General features: G+C 42.7%; 1 protein-coding gene and 1 pseudogene across 1 annotated transcript in view; both read left to right on the top strand.

Moving 5' to 3' along the window:
• Positions 1–24,829, top strand: part of LOC109439084 (patr class I histocompatibility antigen, A-126 alpha chain-like) — a 72,989-nt gene that overhangs the window by 41,527 nt on the left and 6,633 nt on the right. The gene's annotated exons all lie outside the window — the stretch shown is intronic.
• LOC141571859 (mediator of RNA polymerase II transcription subunit 4 pseudogene) lies at positions 309–2,212 on the top strand (annotated as a pseudogene).

Here is a 24,829-nt window from a genome sequence, read left to right as displayed (position 1 = left end):
AAGCCAATCCCTCAGTTTGGCGCAGACACCCCCACGTCCTTCCTGCTGACAACTGAGCTGCCCAGGACCTCATCGCAGTTCCTGTGGGGACTTAGCAAGCTCTGCCCTGATGCTGTCGGTGTGGGTTTATATTCTCACTGACTCTGAGCAGAGAGCCATACCTGGGTCCTGGGCCCTGTTCCCCACCACAGCTTGTTAATGCCTCTGGACTCTCTCCTCTGGGTCTACTGTAGACAATAGAAATTTGGGTGGGAGAGAAACAGCGCTTTCATCCAGAGTCAATGCCAAGAGCACTTTAGAAACTTGGATTCTCCTTCATGAAGGACAAAATGGAAATACTGCATATGTGTAAATATAATGACAGTAATGATGTGTGTTAATTTTCTTACCTGGCAAAAGGTGGCTGATATTATCATGCAAATTCTTTGGGGCAATTCAAAAGAAATACAACAAAAAATCGACAATTTTAAAGCGAAGATCTATATATCTCATTTATGTGGGATACATTCAAAAATCATGCTCAGTGCTAAATGTGGTTCTCAGCTTTTAGCACCTCAGGCAGAAAGAGAAGCAAACAGGGAATGTGCTAACCCCCCTGGAGAGACACAAATCCTATGATGTGCTGAAGGAAGAGCTTATCGTGTAGATTTTAAAGGTCCTTGCTTACAACATAAAAAGCATTAATAACTGTAATTTAAAAAAATACAAAATAGTTTTACTAAATGTCCACTCGAAACTGTTCTCAGAGAAAAATTGGTATCGAATAATTAAAACTAATTTAAAGAAGCCCTTTGTGAAGGAGCATGGTGGCGTCTTGGAGCCGTGAGAAGAAGGAGCCCCCGGGAGACAGCTCAGAGCGGCGGTAACTGCTGTCTGCACTGGAAGGTCTGCAGGTCTTGTCCAGGGAACTTATAGAAATGCTGGCAATTTCCAGAAACCAGAAGTTGTTACAGGCAGAGGAGGAAAACCAGCTCCTGGAGTTGTTAATTCACAGAGATGGGGAATTTCAAGAACTAATGAAATTGACACTTAATCGGGGAAAAAATCCATCATGAAATCCAAGTTTTAGAACAAGAAGTAGAGAAGAGAGACAGTGCCATTCGGCAACTGCAAAAACAGCTACAGGGAGCAGAACAACTACTGGCAACAGCTGTCTACCAAGCAAAAGAAAAACTGAAGTCAATAGAGGAAGCAAGGAAAGGTGCTTTCTCCGCTGCAGAAATAAGTAAGTGTGCACACAGGGTTAGTGCTAGGAACGCTGTGTGTGCCCCTCTGATCTGGGTTCCAGGGCACCCAGGGGGACCTGGCCCAGCTGGTTTAGAGATGAGAAGTGATCGTTGGGTCAGATGAACAATCCTTCTGCCAATGGTGTGAACGATCATTCAACTGGGGATGCACCTGCAGCAGGCAGACGGTCAGACGTCCTCGCTCCACAGTGTCCCTGGCAGGCAAATGATACAGCCATGAATGTGTTTCCACCAAATCCCAGTAATAACTCTGTGTTGGAACCTCCGGGGCATAATAAAGAAAATGAAGATGAAGGGGTGGTTATGTCAACAGACTCCTCGAGCAGTAGTAGTGACTCTGATTAAAAAAACATACGAGACAAAAGCATACAGAATCGAATACTGTGGAATTCTATTTCTTAAACAATAAGCCAATTGGTATAGTGGATTGTGCAGCCTAGTAAAAAATCACAGTGGACTTTCTTTATAAAGCCAAAAATCATGATTTCAGTTCTAAACCACTTGGTGAATATTTAGAGAATAATCAAGCCTTACTGTTAGAAAAACCAGATTATTCAATTCAGTGCCGTCTGACCCTGTTCTGTTGCAGTTGTGCTGGACTTTTACATAGTAGTTCTGGAAATAAGATTTGAGGGAAATGGTCCATCTACATGTCACTAGTAGGTCTCCTGGAGTTATTTAGAAAAGCAAAACAAAAGGCAGCAGATCACTGAGTGTGCGTCATATCAAAATATCAAAACCCCTCATTGAAAGTGAAGGTTGTTAGCTTCTGTCACAGGAACAGGAAAAATTGTCTCAATTTATACTATTTGCAGTTATTGTTATTTTTGTAACTAAACTAACTTTTGTTTGAAAAAATAAAAGCCCTTTTCATGTAGATCTGAGACAATACCGCCTAATAAAATTCCTTCCCAATAATCTAAACTGACACACGGAAGGGCGAGCCCAGAGGGCAGATGCCTTAGAGCCCATCTCTCGCACACTCAGAAATCCCAACAAGAAACCTGCAGAGCTGCCAACACTGTAAGAAGTCCATGTCTTCATCTTCGTTCTTACTCAGAATAACTTTTCACCTACATTCGCTGGGAAGGGAGCTACAGGGAGCCTAAAACCAGGGCTGAATTTTAATTAAACGTCCTCGACCAAGTTAAGTTCCAAGCACAGGGTTAGCTCCCAGACTCCAAGTGTCAGAGGCACGTGGCCCTATAGAGAATGTTTTAGAAAAACTATCTCCAACAAGAGACTTTTCCAAGTAGTTGTTTTAGTTGGAAATTAGTCTGAGCAACACCCCCCACCCACCTCAGTACCTTTGCACTTGCTTTGCCTCCTCCCTGGAATGCTTCTCCCTGATTTCCCCAGGCCTTCTCCCTCACTTTTTTCATGTCCTCAGTGACGCCTACTCTAAAATGTCAACCCCTAGCACCCACTACCCTCCATATACTTTCCCTGCCTTGATTGTTCTCCATAGCATGAATCATGAGCTTACATACCACATCATTTAGTTATTTTATTTGTTGTTTGTCTCCGAAAAGTATAATGAAAACTCATGAAAGCATGGGGTTTCATCAGTTCTTTTTTTCCTGCTTTCCTCCAGCACGTGCAATACTGCATGGCAAATTGTGGGCTCAATAAATACTTGTTGAATGAATCAATCTGAATGTAGTTTGTTTACATTAGGTCACATCCTGCAGAGCCCATTATGAGGATAGCTGTAGCGTATATCTCCGATTTTGGAAAACAAGTTAGTCTCTTTCAGTGTAAGAGATTTGTTTTATTTTCATTGAGTTCATTTTTTTTTTTTTGGTCGTGTTATTGATGATGGTAGTACAAAATTGTGTTTACTACCTCACTGAATTGGCTTTCAATGCACTTCCTTAGCATTAAACACACTCTTAAGAGTTCTTTATTTCCATTGTCTCCTAATACTGTCCATTTCCTATACCTTTTGCCTCTCAGACTTCAGACTTGATCTTGCCCATGCCCTTCAAGGTTTAGGCTAGAGATACCGAAGTCCTGAGCTCCTGGGTGACAGTGCACAGCTATGTGGGAGGGGGTAGAAAGGAGCTCCTAGAACAAGAAAAAGAATGCTCTCTTGTTAATATCGGTCATCTCATCACTTCTCACAGCATAAACTGCCTCACTCACACATGGGGGTAGGAATGACAAAGGTGGAAAGAGACTGACAAGGGACTTGTCACCTAGCAGCTCACTCATCCCTGCCTTGTCAGAGAACATTTGGATTGGAAGAAGATGTGAATAAAGTTATTGAATCACCTTAGAAAATGAAGAGTCTAAATAAGAAAAAAGAGATAAACTACATGTGGTACCATCAACAGATACAATTGAGAAGAGGGAAAACAATAGCTCTAGAAAATATCCTTCAAGTTATTGATTAATGGATTTTTGATTGGGGAAGTAGGACCATGTAATACTACTCATTTAAAGATTGGAGGGTAATTTAAGTAATAGAAAAGGCAGCATGAGGTGAACCTCTCGAAATCTCTCCTGGAATTTACAACAAATTGAACAGCTATAATTCCACAAAGGACTCCCTGCACAGCAGACAGGCAAGACTAAGAGATGGGCAACTGAAATCATCTAAAGGTGGGCAAATTGGGTGTGGGGGAGGAGGTAAGGAGGAAGTGCAGAGACATGGGCCAAGCAGACCGCAGGACACAGACCGGAGCTCAGAGCTCTGATGTCCCTGCATTCTGGAGCTACTGCAGCTGCGGGAGAGGGAAGCACTCGGACTGCTAGTGCTCCCTTTATGACCCACAGGGCTGAGGGGACAGCATATAACACGGCTGAACCCAACACTCACAGCAGAGACCTTGGAGCAAAGACTGAGGGAAGAAGGGTGAGAATGGTGGTTTAAACCCTCACTGCCAAGCAGAGGATGGAAGGCATAGGCATGGAGCCTGGCTGACCCCGCCTCACCCTCCCAGAGCTCACCCCACCCCCAACCTCTCAGTGCTAGAAGCGGAACATAGCAGTGTCATATCAATAGAACAGGATGTTTGCAGTTCTGAGAACTGTGGCCCGCAGCCATGAACTCGTGGCCCAACTAGTTCCGGCAAAGGGGAGGGAGCCATGAAAGCAGGACTAGGTGTGGTGGTGGTCGCCGCCATTGCTCTGGGCCACCTCTCACAACCCGCCCTGCCCCTGTCCCCACCTATCTGGGTAGATCCCTGCAGGAGTAAACAAAGCTGCTGAAACACACAGGCTCTGAATCAGGTGCAGGAAGAGCTTTGGAACTTCAAAAGCTCTCCACATCCCCCCATGGAGCTGGTGCCCTGTGACCAAAGCGACCTGTTCACAAAGGAGAAGCCCACCTTCCAGGGAACTCCCCCATCATGTGAGAAGCTGGAACAGTGCAGAGAAAATATAACACTACAACGTGAGAGAGAGAATGAAAGGATGCAGTGGGAGAAAAAATAAAACATTCTACCAGCACCTATTGGAAAGCAAAAGAAAGACCACATCCTATCAACCTGTTGTAGAACCAACACTTGTAGAAGCCTAGGAAGAGAAATAATAATTCTAATTGGCATGAATAACCACGGTAACAAGACAGCTCAGGAGGAAAATTAAAAATCTCCAGAAAAATGAACTTAAAGACGTGGGAATATGTGACTTAAATGACAGAGAATTCAAGATTGCAGTTCTGAAAAAAACTCAACAAGATGCAAGAAAACACAGATACAGTAGTACCTTGGTTTTTGAACATCTCCGTTGATGAACATTTTGGTTTGCGAATGCCATAAACCTGGAAGTAAATGCTTTGGTTTTCGAACATGCCTCAGAAGTCAAACATGTCACGTGGCTTCCACTGAGTGCAAGACCCTGAGTCCTAGCTGTTGGATGTTTGCAAACGTTTCAGAATTTGAACGGTCTTCTGGAATGGATTATGTTTGAAAACTGAGGTACCAGTGTACTAAGCAGTTTATTGAACACAGAAACACAATCAAAGAACAAAATGAACATTTTACCAAAGAGATTGAAATTTTAAAAAATAATCAAATAGAAATTCTGGAGATTAAAAACTCAATAAAAGAAATGAAGAATGAAATAGCCAGCTTAGGTAATAGAGCTGACCAGATGGAGAAAAGAATCAGTGACATTGAAGATAGAAACCTCGAAATGACACAGATGGAGTAAGAGAGAGACTTGAGCATTAAAAGAAATGCAAGAACTCTACAAGAACTTTCTGACTCCATCAGAAAGAGCAATATAAGAATAATGGGCATACCAGAAGGAGAAGAAAGGGAGAAGGGAACAGAGAGTACATTCAAACAAAGGGTTGATGAGAACGCCCCAAACTTGTGGGAAAAACTGGATCCTCAAATCCAAGAAGCAAATGCAACAACCAACCACCTCAGTCCCAACAGGCCATCACCAAGGCACATTGTATTGAAGCTGTCAAAAATCAACGACAAAGAAAGAATCCTCAAGACAGCCAGGGAAAAGAAGATGGTAACCTACAAAGGAAAGCCCATTAGATTATCATCAGATTTTTCAGCAGAAACTCTTTAAGCCAGGAGGGAGTGGAACCGAATATTCAAACGATTGAAAGAGAGAAATTATGAGCCAAGAATAATATATCCAGAAAAGATATCCTTTAAATATGAAGGAGAAATAAAGACCTTTCCAGACATACAGAAGCTGAGGGAATTTTCTAACACACGACCTGCACTACACAAAATACTGAAGGAGGCTATTTGACCTGAAACAAAAATCCAAAAGAATACGAAACTATGAGTAGTATTACAAACAGACCGACAGAAGCAGGAAATTGTGACACCTACACCAAATAGGACACTATACACTTGAACACAATATACACGGTAAATAGAAAAAAAAATAAACTTAAAAAAAAGAGGGAATAGACAACTTGCTACTGCAGTGAAGAAATCAACTCACAGAATAAATAGAGATAATTTGTGACAACAAAAACATAAAAGGGGGAAGAGTAAGGCCTGAACTGGCAAAAGGGAATGGAGAAACGAAGCATGCTGAAGAAAAATGGAATATTCTAAATATGAAACTTTCTTTTACATAAGCTTAATGGTAACCACTCAAAAAAAAAAAAACTCAGAACCGAAATATATAACAAAAACAAAAACAAACCAAGGGAAAACTCATAGAATACCACTACACTGAAATAACAGACAGCAACAAAAGGCAAAGAAACAATGGAGACACTGTCCTACCAGAAAACCAAAGATAGAGTGATAAGAAATCCTCACATATCAATAATCACCCTAAATGTAAATGGACTGAACTCACCAATAAAAAGTCACAGAGAAGCAGATGGATCAAAAAAGTAAGCCAACCATATGCTGTCTCCAAGAGACACATCTCAGTTACAAGGACAAACATAGACTCCAAGTGAAAGGGTAGAAATTGACACTCCAAGCAAATGGTATCCAGAGAAAAACAGGTGTAACCATACTGATATCAGATGAAACAGACATCAGGATAAAAAAGGTAACAAGAGACAAAGATGGACATTTCATAATGATAAAGGGGAGTATACAACAAGAAGACATAACAACCATCAATATTTATGCACCCACCCCAATCAGGGACCACTGAAATATACAAAGCAACTACAAACAGAACTAAAGAGAGAAATTGACCAAAACACAATTATAGTAGGGGACCTAAATACATCATTGACGGCTATGGAGAGATCATCCAAACAGAAAATAAATAACGAAATAGCAGCCCTAAATGACACATTAGATGAAACGGACATAATTGACATTTATAGAGCACTTCATCGTAGAACATTAGACTACACATTCTTTTCTAGTGTACATGGAACATTCTCAAGGATAGACCATATATTGGGACATAAAATCAGCCTCGGCAAATTTAAGAAAATTGAAATCATATCAAGCATCTTCTGTGATCACAAGGTTTTGAAATTGAATATCAACTGCAAAAAAAAAAAAAAAAAAAAAAAAAAGCAGGAAACACCAAAAACGTGGAGATTAAACAATATACTTTTAAAGAATGACTGGGTCAGAGGAGAAATCAAAAGATACATAGAAACAAATGACAATGAAAATGTATCCTACCAAAATTTTTGGGATGCAGTGAAAGCAGCATTAAGAGGCAAATTTATATCATTACAGGCCTATCTCAAAAAAGAAGAAAAATCCCAGATAAATAACCTCATGTTACACCTTAAAGAACTAGAAAAAGAACAACAAATTAAACCCAAAGTCAGCAGAAGAGAGGAAAAAATAAAAATCAGAGCAGAACGAAATAAAATAGACTACAAAAAGAAAAAATTAATGCAACAAAGAGCTGGTCCTTTGAAAAGATGAATAAAATGGACAAACCCTTGGATAGACTCCCTAAGATAAAAAGAGAAAAGACACAAATAAACAAAATCAGAAACAAAAGAGAGGAAGTTACCAAGGATGCCACAGAAATACAAAGAATCATCCAAGTATACTATGAAGGATTATATACCATCAAATTCAATAACCTAGATGAAATGGACAAGTTCTTAGAAACATATAGCCTTCCTAGGCTGAACCATGAAGAACTGGAAAATCTAAACAGACCGATCACCAGTAACAAAATTGAATCAGTCATCCAAAACCTTCCCAAAAGGAAAATTCCAGGACCAGATGGCTTCACTAGTGAATTCTACCAAACCTTCAAAGAGGAGCTAATACCAATCCTGCTCAAACTCTTCCAAAAAATTGAAGAAGAGACAGTACTCCCTAACTCATTTTATGAGGCCAACATTACCCTGATACCAAAACCTGGTAAGGACAAGACAAAAAAAGAAAACTACAGACTAATATCTCTGATGAATACAGATGCAAAAATCCTACACAAAATTCTAGCAAATCGAATGCAACAATGCATTAAAAAGGTTATACATCATGACCAAGTGGGGTTCATCCCAGGGGCACAAGGATGGTTCAACATACGCAAATCCATCAATGTGATACATCACATAAACAAAATAAAGGACAAAAATCACATGATTATATCAATAGACACAGAAAAAGCATTTGGCAAGAGACAACATCCATTTATGATTAAAACACTTAATAAAATAAGTATAGAAGGACAATACCTTAACATAGTAAAGGCCATATATGACAAACCCTCAGCTAATCTCATAATTAACAGTGAAAAACTGAAGCCCTTTGCTCTACATTCAGGAACACGACAGGGCTGTCCCCTATCACCTCTGCTTTTCAACATAGTATTGTAAGTCCTAACCAGAGCAATCAGGCAAGAGAAAGAAATAAAAGGCATCCAAATTGGGAATGAAGAAGTTAAACTGTCACTCTTTGCAGATGACATGATGCTATATATAGAAAACCCTAAGGACTCCACCAAAAAGCTAGGGGAAACAATAAACGAATACAGTAAAGTTGCCGTCTACAAAATCAACATATAAAATCCATTGCATTCCTAGATACTAAAAATTAAATCTCAGAAAAAGAAATAAAAAAAATTATTTTGCAATTACAACAAAAAGAATAAGCTTAACCAAGGATGGGAAAGACCTATACACTGAAAACTATAAGACATTTTTAAAAGAAATTGAACAAGACACAAAATAAATGGAAAGACATTCTGTGTTCATTGATTGGAAGAATCAACATAGTTAAAATGGCCATATTACCCAAAGCAATATACAGATTTAATGCAATCCCCATCAAAATCCCAATGACATTTTTTAAAGAAATAAAACAAAAAATCATCAGATTTGTATGGAACCACAAAAGACCCCAAATAGCCAAAGCAATCCTAAGAAAAAAGAAAAATACTGGAGGTATCACACTCCCTGACTTCAGCTTGTACTACAGGCGACAATAATCAAAACAGCATGGTATTGCCAGAAAACAGACACACAGACCAATGGAATAGAATTGAAAACCCAGAAATAAATCCACATAAATATGCACAGATAATTTTCGACAAAGAAGCCAAAAACATACACTGGAGAAAAGAAATCCTCTTCAATAAATGTTGCTGGGAGAATTGGAAAGCCATGTGCAAAAGAATGAAACTAGACTGCTGTCACTGTGTACCCAAATTAATTCAAAATGGGTCAAAGACCTAAACATAAGACCTGAAAGAGTAAACTGCATGGAAGAAAATGTGGGTACTAAACTTATGGACCTTGGGTTCAAAGATGAATTTATGAATTTGACTTCAAAGGCAAGGGATGTAAAAGCTAAAATAAATGAATGGGACTATATCAAACTAAAAAGCTTCTGCACAGCAAAAGAAAACATTGACAAAATAAAGAGGAAACCAACCAAATGGGAGAAGATATTTGCAAACAACACCTCTGATAAGGGGCTAATATTCAAAATATACAAGGAACTCATACAACTCAACAACAACAAAAAAAACAAACAATCGAATTTAAAAATGAGCAGTGGCCCTGAACAGACATTTCTCCAAAGAGGACATAGAGATGTCAAATAGACACATGAAAAAATGCTCAACATCACTAATCATCAGAGAAATGCAAATAAAAACCACAATGAGATATCACCTCACCCCAGTCAGAATGGCTATCATCAACAAGACAAATAGTAACAAATGTTGGAGAGGCTGTGGAGAAAAAGGAACCCTCATACACTGTTGGTGGGAATGCAGACTGGTGCAGCCACTATGGAAGGCAGTGTGGAGGTTCCTCAAAAAATTACGAATAGAATTACCATATGACCCAGCAATCCCTCTCCTGGGTATCGACCCAAAAAATCTGAAAATATTTATCCGTAAAGATATATGTGCTCTGATGATCACTGAAGTTTTATTTACGGTGGCCAAGACATGGAAACAACAAAAGTGTCTGATAGATGAATGGATAAAGAAGTTGTGGTATATATACACAATGGAATACTATTCTACCAAAGAAAAAATGAAATAGTGCCATTTACAACAACTTAAACGGATTGTGAGATTATTATGCTAAGCAAAATAAGTCAGACAGAAAAAGTCGAGAACCATATGATTTCAATGATATGTGAGATAAAAAACTGAAAACAACAAAGGAACAAGGCAAAGAAATAAAGAAACAAAGAGTCATAAACACAGACAATAGTTTAGTGGTTACCAGAGGTGAGGAGAGGGGGGTAGTAGATGAGGGTAAACGGGATCAAATATATGGTGAGGGAAGGAGAACTGCCTCCCGTATCGCTCAGTTGGTTGGAGCGTGGGCTCTCAACCACAAGGTTGCCGGTTCGACTCCCGCAAGGGATGGTGGGCTGTGCCCCCTGCAACTAGCAATGGCAACTGGACCTGGAGCTGAGCTGCACCCTCCACAACTAAGACTGAAAGGACAATAACTTGAAACTGAACGGCACCCTCCACAACTAAGATTGAAAGGACAACAACTTGACTTGGAAAAAAGGCCTGGAAGTACACACTGTTCCCAAATAAACTCCTGTTAAAAAAAAATGCAAAGGATCTAAGAAAATTCCGTAAACAATTATATTGCTACAAACCAGACAACCTAGAGGAAATGATTAAGTTCCCAGAAATACACAGTCTCCCAAGGCTGAATCAGGAAGAATCAGAAACTCTGAATAGACCAATTCTTAGTAGCAAACTGAATCACTAACTTAAAAACTTCCAACAAACAAAAGTTCCAGACCAGATGGCTTCACAGGTGAATTCTGCGGAACATTCAAGTAAGAATTAATAACTATTCCAAGAAATTGAAGAGGAAAGAAAGCTTCCAAACTCATTCTATTAGGCCAGAATTACCCTGATACCAAAACCAGACAAGGATACTACAAAAAAAAAAAAAAAAAAGAAGAAGAAGAAGAAGAAAAGAAAGAAAGAATTACAAGCCAATATCCCTGATGAAGATACATGCAAAAATCCTCAATAAAATAGTAGCAAACTGAATGCAACAATACATTAAAAGTGTCATACAACATGATCAAGTGGGATTTATCCCATGGATGCAAGGATGGGTAAATATGCACAAATCAATGAATATCAATGAATGTGATAACCACATAAACAAAATAAAAGAAAAAATTACGTAATCGCCTCAATAGATGTAGAAAAAGCACTTGACAAAATCCAGCATCAATTTATGATAAAAACTATCAGCAACGTGGGAATAGAGGAAACGTACCTCAACACAATAAATGCCATATATGACAAACCCACAGGTAACATACTCAATAGTGAAAAGCCAAAAGCTTTTCCCATAAGATGAGAAACAAGACAAAGATGCCCACTATCATCACTTTTATTCAACATAGTACTGAAAGTCCTAGCCACAGCAGTCAGACAAGAAAAGAAACAAAAGGCATCCAAATTATGAAGGAAGAAGTAAAACTGTCATTACTGCAGATGACATGATACTACGGATAGAAAACTCTAAAGACCCAACCAAATACTATAAGAACTCATAAATCAATTCAATAAAATTGCAGGATAAAAAATAAATACTAAGAAATCCATTATCTTTCTACTCACTGATAACAAACCATTTGAAAGAGAAATTAACAAAACAATCCCATTTACAATTGCATCAAAAGAAATGAGACACCTAAGAATAAATACAATCAAGGAGGTTATATTTGTACTCTGAAAACTATAGCATATTGATGAAAGAAATTAAAGAAGACTCAAATAAATGAAATGATAAACTGTGCTCATGGACAGAAAAAATCAATATCGTTAAAATGGCCATATTACCCAAAGCAAACTACAGATTCAATGCAATCCCTATCAAAATACCAATGGCATTTTTCACAGAACTAGAGCAAATAATACTAAAATTTATATGTAACCACAATAGCCATGATGATCTAAAGAAAGAAAAACAAAGTTGGAGGTATTACGCTCCATGATTTCAAACTATACCAGAAAGCTGTCATAATGAGAACAGTATGATACTGGCACAAAAACAGGCACACCGATCAGTGGAACAGAATAGAGAGCCCAGAAACTAACCCACACTTAAGAAATCGATTAATCTACGACAAAGAATATACAGTAAGGGGAAGACAGTCTCTTCAAAAAATGGTGTTGAAAAAACTGGACAGGCACATGAAAAAGAATGAAACTGGACCACTTTCTTACACCAAGTACAAAAATAAACTCAAAGTGGACTACAGACTTGAATGTAAAGACTGAAACCATAAAACTCCTAGAAGAAGACAGAGGCAATAAACACAATGAATTCACACTTAGCAATACTGTTTTGGAGATGCTCCTAGGGCAAAGGCAATAAAGCAAAAATCAACAAATAGGACTACATCAGACCAAAAAGCTTTTGCACGGTGAAGAAAACCATCAACAAAATGAAAAGGCAACCTACTGAATGGGAGAAGATATTTGGAAATAATATATCCGATAAGGGATTAATATCCAAAATATATAAGGAACTTACAATTGAACATCAGAAAAAAAATCCAATACAAAACAAATGAACAGACAACCTGAATAGACATTTTTCCAAAACAGACATAGAGATGGCCAGCAGACATATGAATAGATACTCAACGTCACTAATCATTGGGGAAATTCAAAGCAAAACCACAATGAGGTATCGTGTCACACCTTTCAGAATGGACTTTATCAAAAAGACAACAATAACAAGTATTGGAGAGGAAGTGGAAGAAAGGGAACCCTTGTGCACGTTGGTGGGTTGGCAAATTGGTGCAGCCACTATGGAAAACAGTACAGAGGTTCCTCAAAAAAATTAAGAATAAAATTACCATATAAACCAGAAATTCCGCTCTGGGCATTTATTTTTAAAAGTCTAGAACATTAATTCAAAAAGATATATGCACCCCTATGTTCATTGCAGCATTGCTTACAATACCTAAGATACAGAAGCAACATAGGTATCCATTGATAAATGAATGGGTAAAGAAGATGTACTATATATACATATGCATATACATGTACATATACTTACATATATATATATATATATATATATATATATATATATATATATATACACACACATATATGTAATTGAATGTTACTAGGCCATAAAAAATGAAATCTTGTCCTTTGTGACAACATGGATGGACCTAGAGAGTATTATGCTAAATTACATAAGTCACAGAGAAAGAAAAATACTGTATGATTTCACTTATGTGTGTGGAATTCTAAAAACAAAAGAAACAAACAAAACAAAACCGAAACAGACTCAGATACAGAGAAAAAAACTGATGTTTGCCAGAGGAGAGCGGCAAGGAGTGGGCAAAAATGGTGAGGGGGATTAGGGAAGTACAACTGCCAGTTACATAATAAGTCACGGGGATGTAAAGTACAGCATCGGGAATATAGTCAACAATATCATAATAACTCTGTCTGGTGACAGATGGGTACTAGACTCACTGTGGTCATCATTTCAAAAGGTATGTAAATGCCAAACCACTGTGTTGTACACCTGGAACTTATGGAATATTGTATGTCAACTATAACTTTAAAATACATTTTGAAAAAAGACAAATGAATAATGTTTCTATAATTTTTGCCGAATCACTTGACAGTCACTTGAAAGCATCCTGACCCCCATCCCTAAACACTTCAGCATTCATCTCTTTAAAAAAGAACATTTCTTCTTATCCATAATATTATAACAATGGGGAAAATAACTAAAATTCTCAAGTATACTCAAATTTCATTGTCTTATAAAACTGTCTTAGTATTTATCCTCCAAATGTTAATTTTCATATCAGTTTTAAAAAATCATCTCTTATTTAGTAACACTTTTTAAATGTCTACATAATCTTCCACAGTGTGGATATGCACATGGGACTATTGGGACGAGGGCCACAGCTCACCTTGGCATCTGTCCCCTCAGCAGGGCAGAAGAGGGGCCCCCGTGCAGGGTCACACCTAGTCCCCCAGAAACCTCTTTTGAACAGGTGTCAGGCAGACCTGAGAGCTGGTCTGAGTGCACTCCTGCCCCACAAGGACCCACAGTGAACCCATGGAATTCCTTTAATACCCTTGCACCCCCAGGGATTGCACCCCATCATCAGGGAGTCAAGAAAGTGTCCACATACTGGGACTAAGACGCAACCACTGCAAACCGTCTCATCTGCACCGACAGAGCCCGTGAGAGCCCAACCCCTGCTCCTGCCCTCCTGCGTCTCTCACACTCACCCCCACCATCTGCCTGATGCCACCAGGACTTGTCTCATTATGTCCTTTCCCTGTTTGTCAGTCACACCTGGTCCCCCAACTTCCTGCACACTCATCGCCACAGCTCTGCAGACCCCTATTCCTTCTCTCACACCCCCTCTCCAACCCCTGAGACCTTCCCACTGAGCCCCTGAGCTCTCAGCCCAGCATCAGCCAAATCTCCCAAGTCCTCTGTCAGGAGGTTCCTTCACCTCGCAGCTCTGACAGAACCCTGGGCCTCCCCGAGGACACGGCTCCCCACAAAGTCCTCCCCACGGTGGTGCACCTTTCCTTCCATAGGTACCTCGCACCCCACGTTCCTCTCTTCCCTAAACGTTTTCTTACGTGAACCTTCTGTACTCAGATTGCGGCCCCCACTCCCCTCATTGTAGCTATTCCCTGTGAACCCCCAGGTCACTCCCTCATTGTTGACTCTTTTAGCTTCTGGCCCACTGTCACCTTCCTCAGCAGAGTTACAGATCAATAGAATGGAATTGAGAACCCAGAAATAAACCCACATATATATGGGCAGATTACTTTCAATAAAGGAACCAAAAGCATACAATGGAGAAAAGAAATCCTCTTCAATAAATGGTGCTGGGAAAATTGGAAAGCCACATGTGAAAAGAATGAAACTAGACTGCTGTCTGTCATCATACACCAAAATAAATTCAAAATGGATCAAAGATCTAAACATGAAACCTGAAACAATAAGTTGCATAGGAGAAAGCATAGGTACTAAATTTATGGATGTTGGGTTCAGAGAGGATATTATGAATTTGACCTCAAAGGCAAGGGAAGTAAAAGCAAAAATCAATAAACGGGACTATATTAAACTGAAAAGCTTCTGCACAGCAAAAGAAACCAACAAAACAGAGGCCACCAACAGAATGGGAGAAGATATTTGGAAACACCTGTGATAAAGGGCTATGATCCAAAATGTATAAAGAATTCATACAACACTCAACAACAACAACAAAAAACAAACAATCCAATTAAAAAATGGGCAGAGGACTTGAACTGACACTTCTCCCAAAAAGACATAAAAATGGCCAACAGATACATGAAAAAAAAATGCACAACTTCACTAGCTATTAGGGAAATGCAAATCAAAACCACAGTAACATACCACGTCACACCTGTCAGAATGTTGGAGAGGCTGTGGAGAAAAAGTAACCCTCATACATGTTCATGGGAATGTAAATTGGTGCAGCTGCTATGGAAAACAGTATGGAGGTTCCTCAAAAAATTAAGAATAGAATTACCATATGACCCAGCAATCACTCTCCTGGGTATCTACAAAAAAAAACCTGAAAACATTTATACATAAAGACATATGTGCTCCAATGTTCATTGCAGCATTATTCACAGTGGTCAAGACATGGAAAAAACCAAAGTGTCCTTCGATAGGTGACTGGATAAACAAGATGAGGCATAGATACACAATGGAGTACTATTCTGCCATAAGATGAAATACTACCATTTGCAACAACATAGATAGATCTTGAGATTATCATGCTAAGCAAAATAAGTCAGACAGAAAAAGTCGAGAACCATAAGACTTCACTAACATGTGGGATATAACACTGAAAGCAACAAATGAACAAGTAAACAAACAAAAACTCATAGAAACAGACAGTAGTTTAGCGGTTACCAGAGAGTAAGGGGGCAGGGGGGTGAGAGATGAGGGTAAAGGGGGATCAAATACATGGTGGAGGAAGGAGAACTGACTCTGGGTGGTGAACACACAATGTGATATACAGATAACGTATTTCAGAATTGTACACTTGAAAACTATACAGTTTTACTAATCAATGTCACCCCAATAAATTTAATGAAAAACAATTTTAAAAGCCCACAACTGTGTCTGTTTCCCAGGCCTGGAGTCCACCCCGTAACACATCAATTCCAACAACCCTTAAGCCCACTGGGGTCCCAGTTTATTGATCCTACCATCTATTCACTGTCCCTCACCCCTCAATGTCCTCTCCTCTCGTCACTCATTTTAAATTCCATGATAAATAATGTCAATCCCTCCCTTGCCTCTCACTTGCTTTGTCACCCTTGCATGGAAAGAACACAGCTGGTGAATTTGGCTTCTGTCTGCCCTGCACCTGCCCCCGTGCAGCTTCAGGAGGCTGAGAACAACTCAAAGCCACGCTGACCACTGTCAACCTCAGCGTCATGACCCAAACCACAGGGGAGCCCACACGGCTCCCAGCTATCACCCTGTCCTTGCACGTTCCATCTGTGCTGTGGAGGGCATGGCCTTCCTCCAGAGCCCAGGGGCCAGCACTGTGCTTCTCCCACTCGGCCTGGTTCAACCCCCACACTGCATCCCCTCCCACCACTGATACCTCGAACAGTACGGGGGCTGCTGGGTGGTGGTGATGCACCAGGGCCTGGAGCTGCTGAGTGTCCTTCCAGGTCCAGGTCCCACTCAAAGCTGGCATCCTTATATGTCACCCAGAGTGTGGGCCACACAGTTTACCCAGGTGTGGAAAGTGTGTGTCAGAACCCGCAGGGCCAACCAGGCAGCGTGCTTCCTTCTCTGCAGCGAGGGAGGCAGGATGCAGCAGTGTGTCTTCCTGTAAAGGGGATATGGCTGCATGGCCCTCCCCGCTGGACCTCTAGGCCTGAACTGAGGCGGCCACTCCCTGCGTCTCTGCAAGGTTCAATTCCACCTCTTTAGTGCCCGTGTTACCAAGGCGCCCTGTCCACCTCTTCCTCACACATCCCAATCTGCATGACGCTGTCAGTGATGTGAGCTACAGTTGACACTTGAACAATGGGGGTTTGAACTGTGTGGGTTGCATTGTAAGTGTCAGTATTAGACAAATACCAGGCCCTTATTTAGTCCTATTTCTGTAGGTGACCAACTAGCCACAAAGTGACAAGCTGACTACAGTGAGCCTTCCATCCTAGAGGGTCATCCCCACAGGGACAGACACCTATGCCATGTGTGGGTTTTCCTTTCCTGTCCTCAGAACATCAGCGGCACCACCACCTGGGGCTTCAAAACCCCTGACCCAGTCTTGGAACTGTTCTCGGCACAGCATCCGACCGGGGACCCACTTCACAAGAAGGAGGTGCAGGCTGGGCGTGACCGTGGGGTCCACTGGTCATGTCAGATCTGCACCATCCAGGGCTGCTGGCCACAAAGAACACTGGGCAGACCTCCTGAAGGTGCCAGTGAAGTGCCAGCCTTGAGGACACGCCCAGAAGGGAGGGGGTGACATCTTCCATGACGCAGAGAATTTACTGAATCAGAGACTTCTGTGGTGCCGAGTTCTCAACAGGAAGAGAACGTGGGTCCAGGACCAGGGGGTGGAAGCAGGTGTGGCTCTGGTCACCATCACTTAGAGTCACCCCCTGGGGGATGTGGCACTTCCCGTCTGCACAACTCTGTGCTCTGAATGGCGGGAGGTCCAGGTTCCCAAAGTGGGGGGCAGTCTTTCAAGTGGACACGACAAGGGTCCCATTGAACTTACATTATGTTTGTCATGCGGGGGACCCTGCTTGCTGCGCCATTTGTCATGCACAGTGTCAGGCGGGGTGGCCTGCGGGGTCTCTGGTCCCGCTCCCCACATAAGAACGCAGGACAAGGTGAGGCCAAAAAGGAACACCCACGGAGCCATAGGTAGGGGACTCATACCACTACAGTCTCACTGGAGGCTGGATCCACATGACCCGCACCCTGCTGTCCGCTTCTCTGCCTGCCAACCAACCGACCAACCAACTGACCAACGCAGCCGTGGCAGTTATATCAGTGGCCAATTGGCTCACTGGTTACAGCTGACAGCCAACTAGCCACAGCTGATGGCCATCTACTACCCGAGCCAGCAGCTTTCCACGTGAGGCTGAGAGTCTGGAAACTGTACTCCTGGATCTGTCCCCACACTCCACCCCTACAGAGACTCACCTCACAATCTATGTGACAAGCATCTTCTGCGAGGGTCCCTGTGCGAAGAACCTGGAGGTGAATGCAATATCCTGGACACAGCCAGGCTCTTTGGACACAGCCAGGGTTCCTCAGGGCACCGCCAGTGCTTCTGGGCACAGCCAGACTTCCTGGGCTCAGCCAGGGCCTTGGACCTTTTCCTCGTTCACCGCCCAGCCACGTGACTTCAGGTGGCAGAGAAGAGAGGGAGCTGCTTGCTCTAAATCTGAAAGATAATCAGATGTTAATAAAATATCATCAACATAATGAAACAAGGCCACAGAGGATGGGTGATCCCACTGTGCCAAATCCTTGGCTACGAGCCCGTGGCAGATAGTGGGGCTGTGCAAGTATCCTTGAGGAAGGACTTGAAAAGTCCACTGCCGCCCATCCCACGTAAAAGCAAACTGCTCTTGACACTCGGGTGCAATGTCAATGGAGAAAAAAGCATTGGCCAAGTCCACTATATAGTGATATGTCCCCAGGCGGACAGTCAGACGATCCATTAAATCATGAATTGAAGGCACTGCAGCGTGCCAGGGTGGCGTCACCTTATTTAACTCCCTATAGTCCACAGTCATTCGCCAGGTCCCATCTGGCTTCTTGACAGGCCATACACGGGAGTTAAAGGGACTGTGCGTCGGCCTCACAATATGTGCCTTCTCCAATTTCAATATTGTACGACCAATCTCCGCCTGTCCTCCTGGCAGGCGGTACTGTCGCACTGTAACCACGCGCCAGGGCTGTGGCAACACTTGAGGAGGGTGGTGAGCATGCCCGCGTGTCACCGCTTTCACCACCCGGATCCGGAGACGGAACTCTCCTACCGACGTCTGTAAGCTGAGGCCATGCAGCACGTCCACCCTTAGAATATACTCCGGAACGGGGGAGACATAAACCTTGTAGGTACGAGGAGGAAGCCTTCCTATACCCAGTGGTAAGGAAACGGCTTTCACAGTCACAGTTTTTCCCCCATAGCCATCAATGCAGATTGCTGGTCCAGGGAACAGTTCTGGGTTCCCATAAACGAGACTGCAGTCAGCACCAGTGTCAACTAGAGCCAAAACCCTCTGTACATTCGAAGGGGACCAATGTATGGACAGTTCCACGTGGGGCCTCCGGTCCCTGCTCATCCCCTCTGACCGGGTACCTTGGCCCCACCCCTAATCAAGCTGAAAGGGGTCAGCCTCAAGCGGCTGCATGAAGTCCTGGAGGGACACGGGTCGGTCGCGCTTTTTCAGACGTCTCCTTTAGGCTTCACTGGAATTGCTGTTCCAGACGCAACTGTTTCCAAAGTTCCAACAAGAGTGCATTGGGTTGTCGGTGTATTTTTCCCCCCGATCAACCCCTGCTGCCCGAGCTCATGCCACATATGTGTGCGTGTTACTCTGAGGCCCGCGACCTCGCCCCCTTACTTTTGATTTGGGCTTCCAGGTCTCAACTGCGCGGACCTCCTGTCTTAACTTCCTTTGCCGCTGGCTTTCAACATCCCCACAATGTTTGTCACAAGGGAAGTGGGACACCACATGCCTAGGGCGAAGCAGGTGAGAAGACAAGTCCCCTCTTCTTGAGCCAGGAGTAACGGATCCTGATCCACAGGAGGGGATGTGCTGTCACATAATGGGGGCAGGAGGAATATACGGGGACCTGGGTAATACCCTGGGCACCTTGTAGTTCTCTCTCGTTCCCTGTAACTGTCAAGGGACACTGTGGGGACAGAGTCCCAGAGAGCAGTTTCCAGGCTCTCGGCCTCACATGGAAATGTGCTGACTCGGGTAATGGATGGCCATCAACTGCGGCTAATCGGCCATCAGCTATAACCAGTTAACCAATTAGCCACTGATATAACTGCCGCGGCTGCTTTGGTTGGTGAGTCAGTGCGTTGGCAGCAAGAGAAGCAGACAGCAGATTGCAGGCCGTGTGGCTCCAGCCTCCAGTGAGACTATAGTGGTGTGACTCCCCTATCTATGGCTCCGTGGGTGTTCCTTTTTGGATTCACCACATCCTGCGTTCTCATATGGGGAGTGGGAGCTGAGACTCCGCAGGTCATCCCACACGATAAATGGCAGAGCGAGCAGGGTCCCCCGAATGACAAATGGCGCAGTGAGCAGGGTCTCCCGGGTGACACACACTGTCATGCCAGGTGTCATGCAGGGTCTCTAGTCCCTCTCTCCACATAAGAACGCAGGATGTGGTGAGGCCAAAAAGGAACACCCACGGAGCCATAGATAAGGGAGTCATACCACTATATTCTCGCTGGTGGCTGGGTTGGAGACACAGGAAGCAGGAGCCACACAATCTGCAACTCGCCGTCCACTTTTCTCTGCCAACCAACCTCACTTGCTAGCTGCAATCCGCCTCTCTGCAATCCGAAATCCACACTCCACCACTCCACGCCACTACACCACTCTTTGCTATCTTAGCCGCAGCAGTTATATCAGTGGGTAATGGCTAACCTGTGACAGCCGATGGCCAACTAGTCACAGCTGATAACCATCTACTACCTGAGCCAGCACCTTTCTATGTGAGGCCGAGAGCCTGGAAACTGCTCTCTGGGGCTCTGTCCCCACAGACACATACAGCAAAGGAGTCAGAGAAGGGTTTGAGTTCCAAGGGCCCAGGCCCCTGAGTAGGAAGGTTTGGGTCACATTCCCCAGGTAAGCCACCAGGGTCCCCACTCCTGTGCCCTGAAATCCATGGCAGCTTTTGTGCAGAGGCCCTGCTGCCCAGGGGCTGTTCCCAGACAATGACTGCTCCCAGGAGGGACACTGAGTCAGGCCATTCCCGGGACACAGGGGCTCCTCTGATGGCCGGTGTGGCTCGAGCACTCGCCTAGGGCCTGGCTCCACTTCACTTAGATTGCCCGGCAGGGACCTGAGATACGGCTGAGAACCTTCTCCCCTGACCATCAGACTGGCGTCCCCATCTGCTGGCTCTCCTGGCATTTGCTGGCTCCTTCTCCATAGTCTCCGACAGGTGTTTCTCCTGATAACACACTGCTGAGTTTAATCCCATCTTGCGATCTGCTTCTTGGGGTACCCCGAGTAACAAAATCATTTTCATCAGTATGCCAACGACCTATTACTTTTTCCATCTTGTAAGATCCTTCTCTTCACCCAGCTTCTCTCACCAGCATCTGCTCCATTTCGCTTGTCTTTGTATTATCTCTTAGAGGTAACAGATGTTTAATGTTTTAAGCCACTAAATTTTGTGGGAGTTTGTTGCACAACAACAGATAACTACTAAAGTTCTCTTAAGTTTCTATGAGTCTCCATCCCTATTTCCTTGCACTTTGAAAATGTTATCAGCACTCACTGTTTCCAATTCCTCTCTGCCTGTTCTCTCTTTTATTCTCTTGTGTCATTTCTCCTGTCTTCCTTCTTTCCTTCCCTCCTTCCTGTATTCTCATTATCAGGTATCTCAAACATACAAAATAATACTATGCGGTTATGCTGAAAGGAAGCATTATCTGGGTGTATATGTTAACAACGAGAGAATATGGAATAAGTGGAAAGAAAAGAAAGTAATTAATTGTCTGAAAAGAAAATGTCTGGGTGATTCTGCAATCAAGAAACTGACCTTCAACTCTTAATTCCTCTACTTAAGCTGAGTTTGGTTTATTTTCAGAACAGACCCATCAGCAACATGAGGTCTTACACACTCCTGGTGAAAGTTTAAATTGGCACAAGCACTTCAGAAATCAAATGCACCTCATCTTACCTCCTGTGCTTAAAGCTCGCAACCCTGTACCCAGCCTTCCCTCCTGACCGTCCTCTCTGGGGAATCCCTTGCCTGTGCCCAGGAGACAAGCACACTCATGTTACAGCAACTGGGATAACCACTTATGCATCAGCAGGGAAACAGAGAAAGTGTGGTGTCAGCATGAAATGTAAGACGTCAGCAGTGAAAACAAATGAAGGACACCCTCACACGTGGGGGTAACTCCCTACGTAATGCTGAGTCTCAGAAGGGTCCATGCGGTGAGTTCACTGGACAGGAAGTTCAAAACGAGCAAAAGGAAATAATATTTGGTTTGGGGATATATACACTTATTGTAAAATCTTCAGAGAATCTCCAGGGAATAGAAAACACAAGACTCAAGATAGAGGTTCCATCTGAAGGACAGGATGGGGGACGCGGCCACAGTGGCTTCTTCATAGGTTCCGTTTCTGACACCAGTGGTGTGTGCCCAGGTATTTACTTGATCATAATTCCTAAACTGACATTTCTCAAACTGTGACTTGTGAACCATTCCTGGTTAATTTTTTAATAAGGAAATAGAAAAAGAAATACCAAAGTTTATTGCAATGATCCTTAGAAAGAACTACCCACCTTGGAACAAAGCCACAGACAATTGTTATGAGCCATGTCAGAGAGACGGCTGGGGTGTCACAGGAAACAGCTTTGGCTAGAAATGGGTCATGTGGTCACTGGCATCTCTATAGATTTTCTGGGATACAATGTTCAGTGTGATCTGTAAGGTGATTCTATCTGTGAAGGATTTGATGTGTTACTTACATTTAACCTCACAACTGAATTAACTACTTTTACAGAAGTAGAAACGCACATTGTCGATCAATGTAACTTAAACTGGAAAACGTTATAAGGAGGAAATCATTGTTGAGAGTGTGAATGAAGACGCAACAGAGCTGATTTAACACAAACTTCAGCGTCACGTATCAACAGTGCTTTTTAGAATCACATTGGTGTCCAAATCACTTCTACCAAATCTCATTCAAAAACACAGTGAAAGACGTGACATTTATCCTAGGACGCCACCCGGACAGCCAGACTTGGAGCACTTTGTCCCTAGACTGCAGGTACCCATCGCTGCCCACTGCCTCACACCAAAATTGTTGTCAGGATAAACTGAAGCATGAGAGTCACATTTTTCTAACATTTTGAAAATCGACTTCATTAGGTAAATATTTTTGAAGATGATGTTGAGCAAGTAAATTGGCATTTAACCAATACTTCTGACATTCTTAATGAAACAAATGTGAAAATTCTAAGAAAAAGCAGACAGTTATTGTAAAGGCATTAACGTTATGGCGTTCAGGCTTTAACCTGTGTGATCAGCTATTGTATGTTCTCAACTTTGTTGCAGCTTATTGTAGGGAACATTGTTATTAACGGCATCTGCAATAAAAAATTCCAAATACTGTTGTATCTCCTTTCTCTGTCTCAAACTTTTAATCACTACATTGTAAGAGTGAAATTTAAGGCAGTAAAGAAAATGATCAGATAAAAGAAGGGTTATGCTTTATAAAATCCTGAAACAATATGCAGGAGTTTAATTGTAAATTTTATATGTATGTAAATTCTTTGACACTCTTCCCTTCCAGAGGTGGAGGAAGTCCCTCTCTCTTGAATGTGGGCTGGATTTAATGACTCACTTCTCATCAGGTTGATGTAATGGTGTGTGATTCTGAGTCTAGGACATAAAACTCACTGCAGTTTCTCTCTCTCTCTCTCTCTCTCTCTCTCTCTCTCTCTCTCTCTCTCTCTCTCTCTCCCCTCCCCCCCCATCACTGCTCTTAGGGAAGAAGCTAAGTCATTAGCCACCTTATGGAAAAGTCCCCATGACTAGGAACTGAGGCCTCCTGGGACCATGGGAGGAAATGAGGCCCTTTCCAACAGCCCTATGAGTGAGCCGTGTTTCATGCGAGTCCTCCAGCCCCAGTCAAGCCTTCAGATGAGGCAGCCCTGGCTGACAACTTGACTGCAACCTTGGGAGACGCCCTGAGTCAGAAGCGCTCAGGTAAACCTCTCCTGCATTCCTGACCCTGGGAAACTGTGGGAGATAATACACATTTGCTTTTTTGAGCTGCTAAGTTTTGGGTAATTTTTATGCTGTCACACACGACTAACACAGTCTCCAAAGAGAGAATGGATTACTGTACTTTTTCATTTGCTCTAAACTAATTATATGAAACATGTCATTTGGTTTTAAGATTTAAGAACTTCGGGCCGGCCCCGTGGCTCAGACGGTTGGAGCTCAGTGCTCCTAACTCCGAAGGCTGCAGTTTTGATTCCCACATGAGCCAGTGGGCGCTCAACCACAAGGATGCCGGTTCGACTCCCACAAGGGATGGTGGGCTGCATCCCCTGCAACTAACAACGGCAACTGGACCTGGAGCTGAACTGCGCCCTCCACATCTAAGACTGAAAGGACAACTTGAAGCTGAATAGCACCCTCCACAACTAAGATTGAAAAGGACAACAACTTGGAAAAAAATCATGGAAAATACACTGTTCCGCAATAAAGCCCTGTTCCCCTTCCCCAATAAAAACTTAAAAAAAATTTAAGAACTTCCATGGCTACCAACTTGTGCTTTCTAATCCCCTCACCTTCTCCTCAGCCCCACCCCCCTCCCACCTAGCAACACTGTTTTTTCTCTATAGCTCTGAGACTGTTTCTGTTTAGTTTGTTCATTTATTCTATTTTTTAGATTCCACATATAAGTGAGATCATACGGTATTT

This window comes from Rhinolophus sinicus, chromosome 2 (genome assembly GCF_057876585.1).
Source record: "Rhinolophus sinicus isolate RSI-liver-muscle chromosome 2, RSI-T2T, whole genome shotgun sequence".
NCBI lineage: Eukaryota > Metazoa > Chordata > Mammalia > Chiroptera > Rhinolophidae > Rhinolophus > Rhinolophus sinicus.
The sequence above is the reverse complement of the archived record's forward strand: the minus strand, read 5'-3'. Positions and strand labels throughout refer to the sequence as shown.